The sequence below is a fragment of the Danio aesculapii genome, chromosome 1, assembly GCF_903798145.1.
Source record: "Danio aesculapii chromosome 1, fDanAes4.1, whole genome shotgun sequence".
Classification (NCBI taxonomy): Eukaryota; Metazoa; Chordata; class Actinopteri; order Cypriniformes; family Danionidae; genus Danio; species Danio aesculapii.
The window spans coordinates 44,103,474-44,112,393 of NC_079435.1; positions in this window are offsets into that span (position 1 = coordinate 44,103,474).

The window sequence follows — 8,920 nt, forward strand, 5'->3', positions numbered from 1 at the left end:
GTTAATTTTAAAATTATTAATAGTATGTATATATTTTTTAAAAATTATATATTTTCAAAAATTATATAAATATTCATATTTTCTTTGTTTTTCTGGCTCATTAGAAACTTGACAGTGTGTGGAACTTCAACACTTAACATAGAACAGATTCAGATTCATTGTAAACCACATTTTTTAGAGATTTAACAATGCCTTTTAAAGCACAATTTTTATGCTCCCTTTTAAATGGTCAATCCCTAAAAGACATGAGCAATTCCATTACAGTTTTGAAACTGGTCCCATTTCTCCAAATATTACCTATTTATTACCTAAAAACCCATTTTTCAGGTATTATATAAGGATGATGGACTCGCGTACATAATTATCTAATTATAATAATGTATTGAGTAAATACTTTGTAAATGCATGATTTATTTTCTTATTTATTTTTTAAAGTCAAGCCCGAAATTTATTTATACCCCTCGCAAACTGAGACTTACATTTTTTATTATTATTCAAGCGGCAAGTTTTTATTTATTTATTTATTTATTTATTTAAACAGGCTCCTCCAAAAAGATAATTTTCATGATCACCAGTGATCTAGCTTGTACAGATTGCTGGAGAACTACACATCTGTGAATTTAATGAACTACAACTCCCATCATGCACCTCACACACACCAATTCCTGATTCCCTTTCATTACACACACACAGCTGGAAGCACATGATGGACTAATCAGATGGACCATAAAAAACAGCACACACACACATATCATGGCTGTGTCGTGTTTACTCGTAACTTTGCAAAGTGTTTCCTAGTCCATTCTTGCCGTGTTTCCGGACCCTTGTTTGGTTCTTTGCTTATCCTGTTTACCGCCTGCACTGACCTCTGCCTGTGACCATGACTACACTTTTGGAGTACCCTCATGATACCGTTTGTTCCTGTTGACTATTACCTGCCCGACTAAACTGTAAATAAACTACGTTAAGACCCTCAACTCTGTTGTACCCTGACACCATTGTTACAATAACAAGATGATGTACAAGAGGCCAAAACTGAACGAAATCTGGCATGTCCAAAATAATCATACGATACTCAATGATCAATAGAAAACCCTTTATTGATTATTTCAGCAATCAAACCCTTACTATAATTGCTGACCAGCATTTAGCATGTCATCACTGGTATTTTTTTCCCATTCATCTTTTGCAATGAGCTACAACTCTTTCAGTTTGGGGGGTCTACTTGTCATTACCCTGATCTTTAGCTCCCTCCACAGATTGTTAATTGGATTTATGTCAGGACTCTGGCTGGGCCACTGCAAAGGTAGGTTAATAGATGGACTTAATTATGTACTAATGGCTTTATTATGTTATTTTAAAGGATCATTATTTCTGATGCTTTTAAGGTATCCTACAGTAAATTCTCATACCTGTACATTCAAATTAAAAACAAAAAAACACTAGGAACACTATATTTAGGAACTCTGAATATGAAATAATTACTTATAATGACATTCTGATATCTCTACAGCAGCAGCTTTGTTTCAGTTCACACTTTCACATGTGAACGTGACTCATCAGGAATGTGACTCCCTCAGCGTACATGGTTCACACGCTCGCAGAGTGACTCCCACAGCAATTACTAAAGTGCACGACGCTTTAGTTTGTGACAGGTTAAATGCGGATTAAATTCCCTTGACACTGCTACTGATTAATATATGTGGATGCATGGTGTTGACACATCTGCAAATAATATGGATTTTAATTAAAGGTTTAAAAAACAAAAATAAATGTATAATTCATGCCAAAAATTAAAATTCAGCTTTTATTACTCATCTTTTGTGGTGTTCCAATACCATATAACCTTGCTTTTTGGGGCCACTGTGTTCCTATTTTTTTCATACAGTGACAATGAATAGTGAGCTTTCCCACGCAAATATATCACAGAATGGTCTCATACAACACATGCCATATATACCAAGTGTTCTAGAGACAATACATGTTGAGTTTGGTCAAAACAGACCCAAATTGAATGCATTATTAAATTAAAATTTCTCAAAAATAACACAATTCACGAAAAACAGAACATGCTGTGGAAATCAGTAAAATCATATTTGGAGAGAAAAACAGCTAATAAAACACAGATGGCCATGAACTGCACTCCACATAAATAAAAGATGGGTAAAATCTAAAGATGTACTTGGGGAAGTGCTGAAAGATGGCTGTTATACTTCAGGGCAGACTCTCCAAAGAGTTCAGGAGTGTGCTTAGTGCCAAGTGTCACAATAAATAGAGGGTTTTGCCAGAAGAGCAAATGGACAAAAGATCAGTGTCAAGCACATTTTATAATGGTCAAGGTAATTTTCATACAGTAAAAACAAATAGAGTATTGACTATTAATTTTTTTTCACCAAACCCTATTTTATACCCCAGGAATTTATTATTTATTAGTTTAGTTTGGTTTAGTTTAGTTTAGTTTTCAGTATTCACTGCCATCATACACTCTCAGAAATAGGTACGAGAGCTGTCACTGGGGTGGTACCTTTTCAAAAGGTACAAATTTGTACCTAAAAAGCTCCATATTAATACCTCAATGGTATATATTAGTACCTAAAAAGTACAAAAGTGTTCCTCTCAAAATTTTTAGGTATTAATATATACTTTTGAGGTATCAATATGGACCCTTTAAGTACAACTGTGTACCTTTTGAAAAGAGTGTATGATATAAAACAACATAATTTAGTCTGGAAAAGAAAAAAGCATTAGGGTTAAAACTATATTTTGACTTTATTATACTTTTGAGGTGAATTGATAATTTAATTATGCTATCTGATATTCTAAGCTTGCAGAATACACTTTCATACTTGTTAAAATTGAACAGCATACACAACCTGACAAAAGTCTTGTTACCTATCCAATTTATTATCGTTATTAGAACAACAAATAATAACTTGACTTCTAGTTGATGATTTGGTATCAGAATTGGCTTATGTGAAAGGCTATGGCATCTAGATTACGCCTCTTTTACCAAAATAAAATATGATCATGGCTTGATTTTTAATTATTTAATTAGGACAGTAAGGTCTGATTTTGCTAGGACAAAAGTTTTGGCACTTATTTTGCAAAAATAATGTACAGTATAGATTATAAAGTCATGGTGCAGTGGAAAAAGAATTAATATTGTGTTTGACTCCCATGAGCTTGGACTACTGCATCCATACATCTCTGCAATGACTCAAATAACTTTAATAAATTGTTAAAGTCATCTGGAATGGCAAAGAAAGTGTTCTTGCGAGACTCACAGAGTTCATCAAGATTCTTTGCATTCATCTTCAATGCCTCCTCCTTGATCTTGCCCCAGACATTCTCAATAATGTTCATATCTGGTCAATGGGCTTGCCAATCCTGGAGCACCTTGACCCTCTTTGCTTTTTTTATTTGTTGCTCTTACCACTGGGATCGATGACAAAATTTTTATTAGATAGTGTACATTAATTTAATATTATTCATTATTTTGTAATTTAAAATGGCACCATAAGTAAATAAATATTTGATCATCATCACAACATACCGTATGCCTGACACGAGCAGTGGATAATATACAATAAAACGATTGTTTGTTTGACTTTATTCATTCTAATACAAAAAATACAGCTATAATAAATATATTTTAAAGTATTTTTCTTAATATTTCATTTTAAATGTGTCTAGTATAGCTAAATTCTGCTTTTATATCTAGTAGCAGTGTCACAATGTTTTGTGCAGTTTTAAACTTCATTTAAAATGGATTTTTGACTTAAAGTGGGTAAATGAAAAATATATAATTTTTTTAGGCTAATTATCCCTTGAACGTAAAATCATAATGCAATTTGCATTTCCCACCTATTGTTTTATGCGGCTCTCCCACATGTGGATTCTAATTATATGTGGAAATAAATATAGTCGGAATTGAATAACGGTATAAAGTCAGCAGCAACCAACAATTAAAATGATTCACAAGGCTGTGAGACTTATTTGACTAATTAATTGTCCAATTGACTCACACAAGTGAGCGCTGTGTACAGAGTTAAAGGCCCTAATTAAAATCTGGAGCTGATAATGAAGTGATTTAGGGAAGGATGTTGATTTAGGTGAAGCAGATTAAGAGAATCACTTGAGAATGAAGCCCGTTTTTATGGTTTCATCCCCAATGATTTGGAAAGAAAAAAATAACAACATTCATTTCAAGTTAGGTGCACAAAAAGATGGAGTGTACTTTGACTAGGCCTCATTGACAGGAGTGTCTTATGTGGGGGGAAAGAGTGACAGACTGCATAGGGCCCTGGTATGTGGAAGAACTGCGCTGCCCCTGAAGATATTATTGAAATATTATCATTTTAAAATTGACTGTGGGCAGCACGGTGGTGCAGTCGGTAGCACAATCGCCTCACAGCAAGAAGGTCGCTGATTTGAGCCCCGGCTGGGCCAGTTGGCATTTCTGTGTGGAATTTGCATGTTCTGCCTGTGTTCACCTGGGTTTCCTCCGGGTGCTCCGGTTTCCCCCACAAGTCCAAAAACATGTGGTATAGGTGAACTGGGTAAGCTGAAATTGCCCGTAGTGTATGTGTGTGAATGACTGTGTATGGATGTTTCCCAGTGATGGGTTGCAGCTGGAATGGCATCCACTGCGTAAAATATATGCTGGATAAATTAGTGGTTTATTCCATTGTGGCGACACTAGATTAATAAAGGGACTAAGCCGGAAAAAAATGAATGAATGAATATTGAGTGTTTACCTGTGTGCTCCTGAGCTGCTATTCTGATTCTAGCCATTTTAACAAACTTTGAGAATTCTCCTAGACAGGAAGGATGCTAAATGCTAATTGGCTGTGAAGGAGAGCTGTCTCGGCAGAGAGGACATACAAGATGTACGTCTCTGATGTGTTTAGAGTGTGTATGTGAAATTCATAATAACTCTTTGAAACTGCTCTTTTTAGGCCAAATTGTTCAATTTTGGTGACTTTAAATTCAAATGAGATTGTGCTGTTTTGAAAAGAGCCACAAATGCCTATGTGTCAGCATAGTGGCAGATTCAAAAACAAGTCTGACGTCCTATGCTAATAGGGAAGAGATCGTCACTAATGGGTGGGCATTCCCCTCTGATGACATGTACAAAGAGAAAATGTCTTTTTGTTGTTGTTGTTTTTTTATGAAGTGTGATTATACAAAAAATTACATTAATAAATATTTACCATTAGAAGTTGGTTATATTCACACACTGTTGCCACAACTGTGTTTAAACCGCTTAAAAAGGGATTTTTGCATAATAGGTCCAACTGGGTTGCCAAAAAAAAAGAGGGAGGAGAGGATAAGAAAAAAAAGAGTAGGTAAAGTAGTCTGCATTTACCCAAGGCAAAAAAGGTAAACAATATATTCTAAAGCACACGATTAACATTCTTGTCTCACTCTAAACATGCAAATTGTGCAAAGCTGAGACAATTTTTTAAAGCAAAAATATGAAAAACAATTGGTAACACTATGACTGCACACTATGAATCTTTTATTAGGCATTAGCAAATAATTCATTCATCATTTGTTAAGCATTAACTCTACATTAATAGACATTAATAGTAAGTGGTTAATTGATACATCTCCAAATAGACATTTTTTGGTTATAAGCACACATGTAATATGCTTAAATATTGTATTTTCATACTTCGTTGAATATATATATATATATATATATATATATATATATATATATATATATATATATATATATATATATATATATATATTAAATATTGTGATATTTACAAACTAGTTATATAAGACTAGATCATTTAGGTTGAGTAAGTAAATAATTAATAAACTATTCAAATTGCCATGCATATTATTATTCAGGTACATAGTAATAATCAATTTGTTTGATAATAAAAGCTTTATTAATAACAATTTCATGCAGTTTTGTGACCTAATCTAAAGTGCTTTGTAAATCCCCTAGTTGAAACATAGGCTCATTCTGAAAATGTAAGTAGCCCTATATACATTTCTGGAGATTGCAAATTATGTAGCCAGACGTACGTATGGCTGCATTTCATCTTCAAAACGAACGATACAGGGCGGTACTTTTCCCGCTTACCAGCTGACCACTTACTTCCATATGGACAGCTTTCCTGCTGTCCAGTAGCTATGTATGTTGGCGGACTTCAGACTGCAGAGAGAAGTTGACGATGGGTTTGAGTTCAACAAAGGAGGGTTTCAGAAAGCAGGCAAGACAAAAACAAAAGCCAAAAACATAAAATAAACAAGTAAATAACAGGGTGAGAATGTGGTAAAATCTGAAAATATGATAAAAATCAGGTGAGGACTTTTCTTTTTCTGGATTGCTTTTTAAAACTGCCGGTTGGGGTTAGGGAAGTGAATGGATGCTGGTCTATCGGTGCTTTTGAAAACACTATTGGCTGGGTTTAGGGAAGGAGGAGGGTGGGTCAGTCGATTGATCAGTCAGTCAGTTGACAGCAGCCTCTGGTGGATTTACACGAGAACAGCAGGTACGAAATGGCACTCACAAGAGAAATTTGAGATCTCAATAAGCATACACAGCAGCCTCTGGTGGATTCGCAAAAAACAAAAACTACAAAAAAAGTAGCTCCTGGGATGTATGTGGTGCTCTCCAGAAATGTATCCAGCAGTACGTTTTCAGAATGGGGCATCCTGTAGCTCTATCTATGGTATAAAATATTCTATATAGTTTCCAGTATAGCACAATTTAAACACAAAAATTACTCTGTTCTGCATTAACATGAATGCAAGTCAAATATTTGTTATTATATTATTCATCTCTTCAATACTTTTGGTTCATCTTTTTATTATTGACTGATTTTACACCAGTGATTTGACAGCAGTTATTGAGTAAGCAAAATTATCAACTGTGCCCCTAGTGAAAGTGAAAGTGCCCCCTACACAAACGCCCCTGCTCATTCACAAAACATTTCTGTGTGAACCAATCATGAATCCATTCGTTGTTAAATAAGCTCAATTATTTCAGTGGCAAAATTTCTGCAGTAGGTTTTTTTTTATTAATTACTATTGTCAAAAGATCAGAAAGTGCATATATTTCAGATTCTTTTTGAGTTTGTGAACTTTAAATTCTTCCAAAATCAATCTTACTGTAATGTGAAGTGACGCTGACAACAGGGTGCAGATCCAAACGCTGGTTTATTAAACAGAATGGTCAACCAATCAAGTCAACATCGAAGCAAACAGATGTATACGGGCAATCCAGAGTCGTGGTCCATGAACAGGCTGATGGTCAGTACAGGCTGGTAGCAAGCAACATAAACAATCAAACAATGCGAGGGTTAAAACATGGCAAGACAAGGTGTTCAGTTCAACAAGACTCAGCAACTTTTGTGTGTTTGTGTGCTGATTCATTTATAGTCCTGGTAATCAGTTCACAAGTAGCTTCAGCTGTGCCTGTCTGCAATCATGGGGATCTAGGCCAGGTGTGTGAGTGGTGCATGACTGGATCTTGTAGTCCATTTAATGGCGGATTTGTAGTTCCATGCAATACTGTATGTTTGCCAGCGATATGCACAGGATGGATCGCTGGTGATTGTGACACTTACTTGTCATTGATAATTTATTATTTGAAAAATATATTTATTATTTTTATGATAATATATAGTATCTAATTACAGAGAACAATAGGCAATTATTCTGAGTGATATCAGCTGAATTGTTTATATCTTCTTAAATTATCCTTCTTCCAATTAAGGATAATTAGTTACTTAATTTTGAAAGAAATGCAAATAAAAATTGTATCCCCTTCTTTTCCACAAGCGGCTGTAGAGTAATTGGTGTCAGACATAAACAGAAAACACATTGCTCAAATTAACATTCTTAGCTCATTTACTAAACTCTAAAGATGAAATGAAGATGTTTGAATGTTATCATATCAAATTATCATTGAACTCTGCTTTAGCTTTGATAAACTTGTAATGTTTCTTGCCATTTTAGCCTTTTGGGTGTGTAATCCTGTTAGTTGTGTTATGAGTTTTATCATAATCATAAAAATCAAGAGATATTTTCTTTGCATAAAGAATTAACTTGATGCATTTTCCCACTTTTTTTTTTTTGATAGACAAGATATAATTGCTGCCCACATTATTGACTTTTTTAGGCAATCAGTGACAAAAAAACACTTTTAATAAGCAATTATTTGCAGAGACATTGGTACATTGTTAGTGGATGTCTAATTATAATAAATCATAGGACACAGTACAACTAAAAATACAAATTATGTTAAATAAAACCTTTAAAGAATTCTGCTTTTGATATGTAATAAATGATAAGTGCTTTAAATAATGTGTGAGCATATAATTTAATTTAAGTTGAACACTAAAATCAATTTAACAGTTCTAGTACCTCCTGTTCTTCATTGTAACTGTGCTCATGAGATCCAGATTGAACCATGTAAAGTGAGATGCATGAGCAGCCCTGGAATTAAACTATTCCCACTTTGTTCCTCCTGTCAGTCTCTTTTTCACTCTTTGATGTACTATCCTTCAGCTCCAAAGCGCACAGGGACAAAAACACAAAAATTCTTTGACTTTTTATACTTTTTCACTTCCATGAAGACATTATTCCCAGTTCTTTTCATTGTAACACATACCAAAATAAATGCATAAATAACAACAGTCAAATATATCTAAACTTAAATCTATTGTTCATGTTTAAAAAAAAACTGAGTTAATGAACGAACGAACGAACGAACGACAGATGAAAATTTATTATACTTTTTATACTTTTTCACTTCCATTGAGACATAGTTCTCAGTTCCTTTCATTGTAACACAAACCAAAATAAATGCGTAAATACCAACAGTCAATTATATCCAAACATATATCTATTATTTAAGTTTACAAATATTGAATGAATGAATTAATTAATTAAT